Raw genomic sequence first — 13924 nt, 5'->3', positions numbered from 1 at the left:
CACCTTCAGAGGGTGGAATGATATGATATACTAGTCTTTGGGCAACCTCTTCTTTCCAGAAGGAACACAATCCCAGTATTTGTGAACAGATATAACATACGGGAAGAGTAATGGACAATCTATGCCTACAATGTGTTTTTTTTTAACTGGATATCTCTGAGATAAACCATTACGGAGCGATAGCTCACGGTAGGGCATTTGCCTTGCACGCAGCCAACATGGCCGACCTGAGTTCGATTCCTCCACCCCTCTCGGAGAGCCTGACAAGCTACCAAGAGTATCTCGCCCGCATGGCAGAGCCTGGCAAGCTCCCTGTGACGTATTCGATATGCCAAACACAGTAACAACAAAGTCTCCAATGGAGATGTTACTGGGCCCGCTCGAGCAAATCGATGATCAACGGGAGGGCCTTTACCTTTACCTTTATAATTACATACATGTTCACAATTAGGTTTAGTCATGCAATAATCCAGCACCCATCCCTCCACCAGTGTACATTTTCCACCCCCAATTTCCCCCATTTCCCTACTACCATCCCCCATCCACCACCCACCCCCAGAGTCACTCTATGGGAGGTACTTTCCTTCTTGCTCTCTCTTTCCTTTTCCTTTTGTGCATTATGGTTTGCAATACAACTGCCAAGAGGTCATGGTGTTTGTTCAGGGCATTCGGTATTTTTATTGGGACATAAAGTCTGGAGTAGCTTTTCAATTGGGTGACAACTTTGAGGTGTGGATATGACTGCCAAGGCTTTTCGAAGTACAGGGAGGTTGGGGGAGATAGCCCTTCCCTACCCTGAAAAAGCCTGGAGATCTCAGTCACAAAACTCACATATCAGAATTTTCAGCATATATTCAGATTATGTTTCAATGAGATCCGTCCTGAGATGATGGAGTCAGGTCGGAAATATGGCAGCAATTTTGAATTGTGGAAGCAAGTGGCTACTGGTCACTCTGCTTGGGCAGTTCACCAGGCCAACTGACCCCTCTCCGATTGAGTCCTGTCTGTTCAGCCATGCATGGGTTTGAGATTAACTGAGGCTTTTGATCTCTTTCGAGATTATCTATAGGTCTCTGAAATAAGGCCAAAAAGTGAGCTTGTATAGCTAAGCTGGAAGTGACTTGTAGGTGTGGCTTCCACATGCCTAAATTTTGGCCATTTAATTTCTTGTTAAACGTGGTCTCAAGTTGTTGGGTTCCTGCTATAGGCACAGCCGCAATTTTGGGGTATCAGGAAGCCTGAAGGCACCATCAGGCTGCTGATGCACTCACTCTGCAGGTACAGGTTGACCTTCTGGTGGCACCATACCCCCTACCTACTACATATTTTTAAGGCAAAGAACAATTCCTGGAAAACTCTTTAGATGCAAAGCATATGGAGAGTGCTTCCAATGTAATTCAAATTGATACCCTTCCTGTCCACCTCACCTAGGAGAGCTAAGGCCCACAGAGCTCTACTTTACTTCATTTCTCCCACAAAATGTTTAATGTTTCTCCTGGCTCTTGGGAGGCTTGGAAGGTCTTACAGAGGGAGTTGATTGAAGTAGACTATAAATCACTTTCACCTGAATGGGCTTGGGCCCAAGGCACTCTAAATTTTCTATAACAGGGGGATGGAGAGAACTGGGGAAATCCCCTCCATAAATCCAGTCTGGGATGAGGGGACTCATCACGCTTCATGAGGCCAACTTCTGGAAGACTCTGAACTTGCAGACGATCATATAATTTAAATCCCCGGGCTGTCAATGAGGCTATGGTCAGCAGAAGGGTGATGCCATTTTGAAGTAACTCTTTGTTCTTTACTCAAAAGTCAGAGATTCCAGGACTCTCCATTTGCAATATACTGAAAGACACTTCCCAGCAGCGGGGGGCTTCAAAGCAGAAAGCCAGTTCCCAAGGAGGAGGAGAGTGACAAGAGTCCAACTGAAGTCAGCTGGGGTAGCTGGAAAGGAAGCAGCTCAGGATTAGTGAGTTGTTTGATAGAGACAGCCCTGAGGGGACCCAAAAAAATCTCAGTGGAAGGAAGTCTACCTCAAAGGAATTAGGCCTCAATTCAAGTTCAATTCCTGGCACTGCCCCCGCCACCACCACACACACACACACACACACACACACACACACACACACACATGCACAGTGAGATTCTGCCATCACTGCCAATGTGATCCTTAGTGAAAAAACAAAGTGTGTAATTTTTGTGCATGACAACAAATGATGCAACCCCCTGCTCTTCACAATAACAACATCAATGGAAGGTAGGGGTAAAATAGAGTTCTAATAAACACACACACACACACACACACACACACACACACACACACGAACACACCACCACCACCACCACCAACAACAACAACAAAACAACAATAACAAAACAGAAGGCAGTCTGTGACTGAAACCTATAAGGATTTGAAGTTCTGGCATTTAAACATCAGAGTGATAAACCCTCAAACCCTCTCCCCCACATACTTCAAACCCATCCTACCCCCACTCTGCCAGGAGAGAAGTATTTGGGTAATGTAGAAACCAAGAGAATTACAGGATCTCTCTAGGAGTAATTGTGGTCATGGCCCCTGAACCCCCAAACCTGAATCTGGGAACCCAACTCAATTCCAAACTCCACAAAGGGCCATTTGGGAGCTACTGATTCAGCCTTTTCCTCCAGGAATTAGTTGATATGTGACCCCTCCCTCTGCAGTACACCGTTCCTCTCTGTCCTCACTCCTCTAGGACTGCTCTCCATCAAGAGTCAGAAGCCTCTGACCACCCCCACCCCACACTCATGTTTCATGGCCTCTGTTGGATTTAACTTGCCTCCCACAATCTTTTGAATCCTGTTTCTTCCTACCACCTACTGACTCATTCCCCGGTGGATCCAGTTTTGACTTTGACTTTGCAGGTCCATAAGCTCATCTTTGCTGCTGGCTACATTTCTTCCACTTGACCCAGGAAAGTCCAGTGATCTTACAGCTCAGTGTAGAGCCCCAGGGGCAGAATCTGCTGGGCTTGCCCAGACCTGGGCCAAGACTCAAACAGACCCTGGGTGGCCTGGGGTTGCAAGTGGGTGGTATTAGTGAGTCAGCAGCCAGAATGAGGAAGGGGAGAAGTTGAGACTGCAAAATAATGGGGCTAGATTTCTGTTTTCTAAAAGTATTTCCTAGCACATTAAGTCTATTTTTTCCCTTGGATGACGAGAAGTAGTGGTTAAATTAAGGCATTATCACTTGGGGGCCTGGTGGGGGGGGGGGTGGTAGGTGGGTGGGGAGGCCCTCACTCTCCTCCTTCCTAGTGCTGATACTTCCTACTGGTTGAACTGAACAGGATTCCAGAAGGCAGGAAACCTAGGTGGTTGCAAGAAAACCCTTTAGTGACTTTTCACTCAAGTAGAGTGAAAAGCTATGGTGGGCATAGGGATATTTCCCACAGGAACGACTGGTGAGCCATAGGGCTAGAAAGGATGGTGTTCTCTATTCAGTTGGTACTCGTAGACCCCCCAAATTTGAGAATCCCTCATTTGATTAAGGGAGGACTATGGTTTGGGAATTGTCCAGTCACAAGAGAGAGTCAAAAAGATTCACTATGCTTTATCAAAAATATAATATGAAGCCAGAGAGGTGGGACAGAAGATAAGATGCCTACCTGGCATATAGTTGAGCCCAGTTCAATCTCTAGCTCTGCATATGATTCCCTGAGCTTCTCCAGGAGTGACCCCTGAGCACTGCTAACTATGACCCAGCCCCCATACCTCCAAAAGTGTGACATCATCATTAGGCTCAAAAAATAGTTGGATCTACTTCTAGATGCCTCAGAAATAGCTGTGCTCTCTCCTAGGAGAATAAGCCAGCTGCTGGACTACATTCAAATATCCACTTTGAACCTGGCACTGTGTTCTTGTAATTGACCTTGGACTTAATGCCCAAGTGAAATATCAAGAGCTAAGGACTCTGGCAATAACCAAGGCATTTGAGTAAAAGAGATAAGAAAGGGAATAACACTCATGATCATTTGTAGATGCATTTGTAGTGCATCTTCCAGTTGCAAAACTGATGAAGATATGTCTACCAAGCGTTTTGGGGTGCCTCTATAACCTAGACAATAATTTTTACCTTCCATAAGTGATTGACCAGGCACTGCACTACTGTGCAATTTTCCAGAAGGAGAGTGGTACCATAGACTCAGCAGAGGGCATCCTGACAAATGGTCATGTCTCCTTAGATGCTGTAGGTATAGCAAAAATGGCAACTAGATGTGTTCCAAGCTTGATGAAGTTTTCTCTTTTTGAGTGAGTTTTCCAAGAGAAATCCTGGATTTCTGTGGCAAGGTAAAGAGAAGTTTTGCTCCATTCAGGGCCACATTTTCCGAACCATTTAATTATATTCCTAAGATGGACCTGGGAAGGAACAGCATCAACAATCTGTGTCATGATCCAGACTGACTCAGAACTGCCCATAGCCCTTTCCTCTTGGAGATCTCCTCTGCAGAAGTCATTCTACTATACTTTTGGGAGTTAGGGTAGAGTCTACAGGTCTGGTTTCCTGCTGACCACTTGGAGTCCCTCTGCTCAAACTTGATTTCCTTTGTCTAACCCTTTGCATAATAACTGACCTCTCTCTCTCTCTCTCTCTCTCTCTCTCTCTCTCCTGACCCTTTGGGGTTGATCTTGATCTTCAATGAAGACCAGTATCCTAAACTGTGTTTCAGTCATCCCAGAGATAAAACTCTCAGTTTAAGTCCTTCAGCTCACCTTGCCTGCTGATCCCCAGCCCAGGACTCAGTTTCTCACTTATAGAAGATTCGCTCATGTGGCCTACTAGAAACAAGGCCATTCACTGAATGGAGGGCAAAGTGTCAAACTGTTTTATATTGTCCTAAACCAATTTTTTAGTCATAAATGCAGGACTCCTTGTTCTCATTTTCAGATGGGAGAAAAAGGGAAAAGCGAACCTAGATAAGGTCACATGCCTGTGAGGTAACAGAGCTTGAATTTTGATCTACGGTGGCAGGATAAAACCACGTCTCCTAATGTGGAAAGCTGGCAGAGCACATCAGTGAGACCTTGAACGCGAGCTGCTCCGAATGAAGCAATCCATGTCCTCTCTGAAAGATTTCTTTTCTTTTTTTTTTTTTTCTGCTAATGAAAGCAACCTAGAGATAAGGCAGTAAAACTGGCTGTCTCACACATCTGGCTGTCTGAATGTTTGCAGTAGATTTGGGATACTCTGTGTTTGCTGCTTCCTAGACTAAAGGAAATGCAGGAATCTCCAGCAGCTGGGGTTTGGGAGTCTAGATAATCCATTTGGGCACAGGAACAAAGTGAGGTCAAAGTTACAACAAAATGTCTTTAGATGAAACATCTGAGGACACAAACACACACACACACACACACACACACACACATACACACACACACACCCCTTCTTGACGTACTTTGCAGAAGACAGCTGTGCAGGACATGAACACCTGTCACCCCCAACAAACAAACATCCTGTCAACTTCCTTCCTAAATTGCACATATATGTCTGCTTCTAGAACATGGAAAAGAAGTAGCAGCATCCCCTGCAGGCCTGTCATTCTTCCTGCCAAAAGGCTATCCTGCAGAAGTAAACTCAAGCTTTGCCACAACCTTGCTTCCCAGAGCCATGGGCAACCATTCCACCTATCCCTCCCCATACGACACAACAGAGGAATTAGACAAGCTACGAGAGCAAATCTCTGAAGCCTCTCACAGCTTCCCCAGTCATTTCTGCAAATCTGGGGCAGCCCTAAAGCAGAAGCAATTCCAGCCTCTGAAAACAGCTCAGTCCTGCAGTCTAGGCCTTTGAGTGTGGGAGTTGTATCAAGGAGTTATTTTTATAGCATGCAATTTTGCTTCTGGGACCAAGCTTGAAACCAGCTTAAGGATTTAGATGAAACAAATTTTCAAGTCTCAGCTGCAGCCCTGGAGCAGGTGAGGTAACATCTGGAGCACCTAACCACCACCCTGAACTAAGTGCTTTCCCATCCTTCCTAAAACTATGTTGTCAGTGTGAAAGAGGAAGAGGAAACGGACAGTTTTGATGATGCCTGCAAGTTCATTTCCTGCCTTCATTCTCAAACGGGTCTGCTGACCCTGAGGCTACTAGTTTTAGAAATGACCCTATAAATATGAGCAGTAATAATAATGCTGCTTGGTACGTACATCAGCCTCCCTGCCTACTGGAATGGTGGAGTGCTTTCCCAGTGGCTGAGTTTGTCTCGCTCTGTTTGCTCAATCCCCAGGGAAGGGGGTTAGGAGGGTGGGGGGGGGTGTCCTTTTTCTTCTAAGGTTTGATTTCCCCTTCATTACATCACATATGTAAATGCTCTTTTAGCTTCTTGTTTTCTTATTCTCTCTTAATCCTCCGTTGCCTTTGTATACTTCTGCCTCTACCCAATCAAGAGAGGTAGACTCTAAGCGCTGTGGTAGGTAGTCTGTGAAGGAAAGAAAGAAGTTGTGATCAGGATAGTAAAGAAGAAAGGAGACTTCTTCTTTCCCCACCTAAAGTCCTGATATAAAAAAAAAAAAAGATCTTTGTAGTCATTAGGCCCCGGTTCTTTGTCATTTAACTAAAGGTATTGAATTTGCCTTATTCTAAGCTCCCTCTTTATCTTCGATCATGCCATGACTCGCTTTGGGATCATTAAGATAGGAGCCCATGGGGGCCTGGCTTTGGGCTTGCATTGCTTGTGGCCAACTCATGTTTGATCCTTCACCGCATATTGTTCCCTGGGTAAACCCAAGGGTGATTCCTGAGCACAGAACCAGGAATAAGCCCTAAACACCACTGGGTATATTCTCCACCCCACCCCACTCCCCAAAAAAGGCCAGAGCAATAGTACAACAGGTAGGGCGTTTGCCTTGCATGCGGTTGACCCAGGTTCAATCCCCCATATCCCATATGGTTCCCTGAGCACCACCAAGAGTAATTCCTGAGTGCAGTGCCAGGAGTATCCCCTCTGCATTGCTGGATGTGACCCAAAAAGCAAAAAAAAAAAAAAAAATTGGAACCTATTGTTTTTCCCTTGTTCCAAATGCCCCACACCACCACCATGTACACATCATGTATCTCTGTAAAACAAATGCTTCTCCCTCCAAATAATGTGTTTTTTTAATCTACCATGCAAAGTTAAAAAAATAAAAAAGAGAGACTTCTTCCCTCATTTCACCCTATTTTGAGACTAGAAATTTTTTATGTTTTTGTCTTGATAATGGCTTGGCAGGGTGTTTCTATGACTTACAGGAGGTGGGAGTCAGATATAACTGACATCCTACAAAGTTCCAAATACTGCCTCTCATTTTGTTCAGATGTAAAGAAGTAGGTCTAAAGATTATCTGTTATCAACATGCTTAACAAATATTTGATTATTGAATGAACAGGAGTATTTCCCTCTCATCAAATGCCTCATGTCTTGGGCATGACTGGTTCATCTGAGTACCGTCTCATGTACACAGAAGTAGAAGGACAACCTCCTCCTCCTCCTCACTAGCATTTCCCAGAGGCAGAGATGACGATCCATATGGTGGTCATTAAAGCTGATCCCAAATATTCCCATATTGCTTTCCTCTGGATGTAGGATAGAGTTACACTTCCCTGTCCCCTCTGATGTTGCCCTGGATGATGAAATATGATTGGAGATGATGTGTGCCATTTCTGGCAGGAAGCTTAAGCAACAATGTGCAGTCATCACTTTCATTTCCTCCCATAGCGGTGACCACAGATCCTTGTAATGAGATGGGACCTCTGGGTGACTGAGTAACTAGACTAAGCTGTCTCCTAGCTGAGATGTGCTGGACATGTAGGATCCAAGTTCCAACTGGGCAGGCTGAGGACAGAATGTGAAGCTGGAAATCCTTGAGTTTTGGTTAAGCCACGGAGATGTAGAGATTATCTGTTATAAAGTATAATTTTGCTTGTAATTTTGATAATTACGGTCTATTGTGGAGTATTTTTTTTGAGGAGAGGTAATATATATGAAGGAGACCTACTTCTTTACATCTGAACAAAATGAGAAAAAAAACCCAGAAAGGTAAATGAAGGCAAACCCTTAGCTGTGTTATTGATTCAGTGCAGAAAATGCTGGATTGAAACCATCTCCCCATAAAGGCTGGGATGAAGGGATGCAATCTGAGCTTTTTCGGCATGAAGGGTCTAATGCAGATAGTGTATGAGTTTGCTAAGACTGCTGTAACAAATACCTCAAACTTGTACCTTCAAAACAAATGAAAATGTTCTCATAAGGAGAAGGTTGGAAGTCCAAGATCAAAGTGTCTAACGGGTTACTTTCTTCTGAAGCTTCTCTCCTAGGTTTATAGGTGGCTATCTTCTCCTACCTGGATTGTTACGTGGTTTTGCTTTTGCTTGTGCCTCTGTCCCGACTCATCCTCCTACAAAGCTGCCATGAAAACCAGCTAAGGGACCACCTCCTCTGCTTACACAGAGTGACCTCACTGAAGTCCAGTCTTCCTTTAAAGAATCAAATACAGCCACATTTTTCAGGTCCTGAGCATTAGCACTTTCAATACGTGAATTTATGTGGGTGAAATAATTCAACCTATAGAACATCCACATCTCAGTTGGCACTAAAACTTCTAAAAGTCATAAAGGAGGTTTTGAGAAAAGCATGCACTGTAATAATCTCTATAAGGACCCCTCTCTATATTCCCCCAACCTCTCCAAGGCAGGGCGAATAGGTGAAGTGGTGAAGAGTAGCCAGACATTTCCTACCATTTGTATTCCTTCCCCATGAAGGGACCATTGGGAGCATTCCCCTTCCGTCCCCACATCTGCTCACCTCTGCTCTCATAATTCAGCACAGGACATGGTTTGTGGAAAGCACTCGCTAGCTCTACAGCAGACTGTGACTTGCTCTAGACTCTTGTGGAGGGCATGTCAGATCATCATGCTGACCACTGGAGCTCTTCAGTATTACCGCTTTTTTATTTAACAGCTCAGGTAGGTCTAGCCTGGCTGGCTGCAGTCTCTGTGTTCTAAACAGGACCTCTTCTTTCATAGGCCCCTATCTTTAGCTTCCCATCCTTCTTATGCAGTGACCTAGATTTATCAGCATTACATATTCCTGCCCCTGGGTTGTTTCTGCTCTCTGATTGGTGACTCCCTATGAGGTCATTTGATTGAAACAACCAATTTGGTTGCATGTAAAAAATGAGGGTGTGGGTGATAGTGAGATGACTGATCAGATAGCACATGCCCAAATTACCTTAGTGCCTTAATGCAAATGAGGGCTTTGAGATAACCATTCATAGGCAAATTAGGATACATAGGATCATCAAAGATCTGGCCCTCCTTTTTCCTGAACCTTCTTCTTTTTATTCTTCTTTTTTTTTTACTTTTTGGGTACACCAGCGATGCTCAGGGGTTACTCCTGGTTCTGCACCCAGAAATCACTCCTGGCAGTGCTCAGGGGGACTATATGGGAGGGGGACTATATGGGATGCTGGGAATCAAATCCGGGTTGATTTCCTGCAAGGCAAACGCCCTACCGGCTGCGCTATCACTCCAGTCCCCCCTCCTTCTTTTCTTAACACCAGAACACAGGGATCTCTTTTGTGACCTTTCTTATTCTGTTGACTAGAATTGTGTCATGTTACTCCGTGGCCTCCATGTCTATTTTCTGCCTTCTCTATCCCAACTGTCAGCTCTGTGAGAACAGATTATCCACTATCCCTGATTGCACCCATACTATCCCAGTCTCCTAACAGCTGCCTACCAGGGTGGTGGCAAATTGAGCTCTGGGTCTATTTGGACTTCTGAATTTGTCATACTGTAAAAGAGCTTGATAAAGAGGAAGAAGGGCCCATGGAGCCTAATAAGGCAGAATCCTTCAGCAGCAGCGGGTGGCCTAGGTGTCTGCAGTTAAAATCAAGCCACTGTAGCAATAACTCTGGGTCTCTACAGTCCTAACTGGTAGTGGTGGTATGTGTGTGGGGGAGAGAGGGGGATGTCCTTCTTCTTGGTGTCTTTGAGAAGGGAAATGAATGTGAGAAGGCCCAGACAAATGTGTACCATTCTGTTGTGAGATGCCAAAATAGCCTTTGGAAAGATTAATAGGCCATTTGGTTCTCAGCTTCATAACAAGAGAGAAGGAAAAGGTTTCCTGGAAAAAAAAAAAAGGCTCAGCTTCTAGTAAGGATTCCAGAGGAGGGGGGCTGAAGGCTGCAAGATAGACCTTACCCCCACCTCCTATCTTTGCTTTTAATTTTTCCCACAGTCTCACGACTGCAATTTTCTTGCTTCCTCTTCTCATTTGTTCTTCAGGTGTTGGCCTCCCCCATGATTCCTGTCTTTTCTTGGTTGCCCTGTCATCTGATCTTCTTCCTGTTCTCATTCATCAGGAGCCAGGGCACTCTTTGGGGTGAAAAAGCGCAGACTTTGGAATGCAGTCTGGACTTTGAGCTCAGCTCTGCAGCTTTCTAAAGTGTCTGCAATGAAGGTGGAGTGTATTCATTACCTTCCTGGGGGGGAAATGGCACTCAGAGATCTCATGGAAATACCTCTCTATGCTGAACTTGATGTTGGTGGGGATGTCAATCAATGACAGCACCTGTGTCACCACAACAAGACTCAGGTCATCCACACGTGCTATTTTGCCTGACCGTGATTGGTTCAAGCCAACCAATAGAGGCTAATTAAAATGTTTCTGAGGGTCAGTAGGCGTGGGCTCTACAGTAAAAGGATATTGAAAGACTCAGACTTCTGAGAGCCACCTTCCTTCCCCATGGACGAGAAGGTGAAGCTACACAGAACGAAGTAGACACACGTCAGGAAACAGAAGGGCCCTCTGAATCTATATAGTCAGCCCTGACTCTCGGCCTTATACTTTTTCATCACAGGAGCCAGTGTATCTTTCTCTTTCTTCGAATAATTTGAATTTGACTTCTGTTACTTGTGTTCTGAAATGGAAATCAAGCCTTAATAATCACCCATCTGGCCTTCAACCGCTTACTTGACTTCTTGGTATTTTTACTTTTTTCACCCCAAAATGGGTCTCCTGAGCCTGGGGGCCAAGTCTCAAGGTGGTTCATCCAAATAAAACATATACTCCTCTCCCCTTTAAAACTTAGCAAACCCTCTTGGAATTGTTTCTATACTAAATGTGTCTCTCACAGTGCTGATTGCTGAAGGGTGGTGTGTTCTCCACTTGTGGTGCTTTTAACACTTCCCCTGACACATAAAAGGAGCTCAGTCATTGTCAATTGACTCCTCACTTTCACTCTTTGTCTAGGAATTAAATTGTAGCTTCTTGCTTGTGGTTTTTTGACTCTTTTCTTATATTTTCATCCCTTTCTACACCAATTTTCTAGCTGATTTTCCTTTGTTTTTCAGTGGGTAAGTTTTCTTATTTGGGTACACATGCAAAAGTTCCAGTCCCTAGTAATCGTGTGCCCACATAGCATGGGAAGAGTACATCTGTTTCACTGTTTTTGCCAATGAAGGGGTAACTGGTCAACTGTGACTACAGTGATTTGTAGCTGCCAGTATTGCAAATCCTTAAATAGAAAAAAATGGAATCAACCTCAGTAGAAATCATGACTGGTGCAACAGTGAGCCCAACCAAAGGAAAATTTAGCTAGATGTGGAAGTGGAGACTCTTGAAATTAGTCACATACAGATTCCATTTCCCTCCACCCTGAGTCTGTCTGGGTGCTGTCTTCTTCCTAACCAAGGCCACTTGGGAGATTTCTGTTCTTACACAAACCAAGGGTGACCCCTGGGTCAGCCTGCTGCTGAGTTAATGCTTTTCTGCACCTTTTTTTTAAAACAAAGTCTTCTCTTTTGGCTTCTCAGTTTGGGGAAATGGCACCAGATATTTTTCCTTGGCATTAGGTCTCCAACTTGGTGATCATTGACAAATTCCATCTACTTTGCTCCCAGGGCATGAATATTCTACCTGGAATCCATCTCCTGCACTGTTCTAACTCCTAGGCACTGCCATGACCCTTTCACTTGAGTTATTTTAGGAATTCTCTATTTGCTCCCTTCCCTTCCGGTCGCTTCCCTATTGGGTCTTTTCCCACTCACTACATACACTGATAGTAGTTTTCCCCACCCCCACCCGATCAGCAATTGAAGCAAGGAAAACTATTTCAACATGGAGCATTCAAGATGTTAGTCAGATTAACTCCTAGTCTCCAATAATTCTGAGTTTCTGAGCTCACTTTCAGTTTGAAAGAGTTTGTAATTGGAGATTTGTTACTTTCAACCACATACCCCTATCAGCTTCCACCAAATCTCTACCTCTGCTTCTGGAATATCTTCTCTCTTTGTAGAAATTCAGCTATTTTCTCAATACAAATCAACTGCTTCAGAGACTCAGACCCTTTCAATCACCCTGACCTGTGGGGTTAATGGGCAAATTGGGATAACATTTTATTGGTTTTAGCTGCCTCAAGTTTGGGACATTCCTTGACTGATCCTATTTCACCCCTCTTTTGACTCCAGGTGGCATCTTAATGTTTTATTTTTGAGAGGCTTCCAGAATAATAAATAACTAAGTGCTTAATAAGCATGTCTTCCAAGTTGATGCTTTTTCACAAAATCATTTCATTTACTCCTTGAAAACACCCATAAAGTATGCAGGAGTAGACACTGTTATCCTCTTCATAAGTGAGGAATGAGTTATAGAGAGTTCAGCTCTCTTATCCTGGAGAATGTTCTTGCCACAGGTGTTTATTCCAATACTAGAGCTCATTCTTTTCACCCAAAATATGCCACAATGATAAGATGGGTGATGTATTTGGTGAAAACTTTGTGCTTCTGCAGACTCCTTTTCTAAGGAAAACTCATGCCCCCCATGTTTTGGAAGTAAGACAGTTTTGCTACTTAGGTGAAGATCACATCTCATTAGGTCTTATTTTCAAACAGAAAAACTCTCAAATTTTGTGTTGTTATTTCAACACGAGATTTTTAGTTATTTCTGGTGGATTCTGATTTTTTTCCCTGTGTCACTTTTGGCTAAAGATAACCAGCCTAGACATTACCCCCATTAAAATATCCCTAACAGTCAGGATCCAACTTAGTAACAAAGATAGTCATCTGCTTATTATTTTTATGTTCAACCTCTTGCCCCCCCCCCACCCAAACTCATCTATAATAGAAAGGCCTAGAAATTATACAAGCTCTGCTTCTAAGCCTGTCAGTCTTTTCTGACACCCTTGTTTGTAATGCTCAGTTAAATGGCATGTGCATAGCAGTTTTGTGATTACCAGACACTGGCCATCTGTTCATATAATTAATCTGTTTATTGTAGGTTCTGTGAAAATCAGGTGTGGAACCAGGCAATTATAAGGGGGATAATGTATTTTAGGGTGACAGTAAGGTAAAAGGTGTTAACAAACTCAGTGACTTATACATAAATACATTTTTTCTCACATGTAGTTAATGGCATGCCCACAGATCTGTGCAGAAAGTGGTGATTCAGCAGTCAATTTGTTTTTGAAATCTTTTGATGACCCAAACAGGACTTCTGGGGTCACTAAGAGGTAAGGTGTTTGCCTCACAAGCAGCTAACTCCAGTTCAAATCTCCAGTAACATATATGGTGCCTTGGACAGTCAGAGGTTAGGCCTGGGCCTAGAGACAGGAATAGCCACTGGGTGTGACGTAAGTCTCCTTTTCCCCATCCCTACCACCAATATATATCAAGAAGATCTTTTCACTCCTTGAAACTGGCAATGATGCCTACGTGTGGTGTGACCTAAATTGTCCCATGAGTTCATTCAAAAGGCAAGGAAACTGTGAAGTATGGAAGAGCTCATGCATACCCAGTAAGAATCCAGTGTTCTGCCATAAGGATAGGTCCTGGTTAATTAATTTACTTTTAACTCACCTACTGTGAAAGCTTTTCAAGTGTAGGCCATTTTCAACTCTCTCTATGTATTTTACGTTG

This window comes from Sorex fumeus, unplaced genomic scaffold (genome assembly GCF_029834395.1).
Source record: "Sorex fumeus unplaced genomic scaffold, SorFum_2.1 ptg000003l, whole genome shotgun sequence".
Classification (NCBI taxonomy): domain Eukaryota; kingdom Metazoa; phylum Chordata; class Mammalia; order Eulipotyphla; family Soricidae; genus Sorex; species Sorex fumeus.
The sequence above is the reverse complement of the archived record's forward strand: the minus strand, read 5'-3'. Positions refer to the sequence as shown.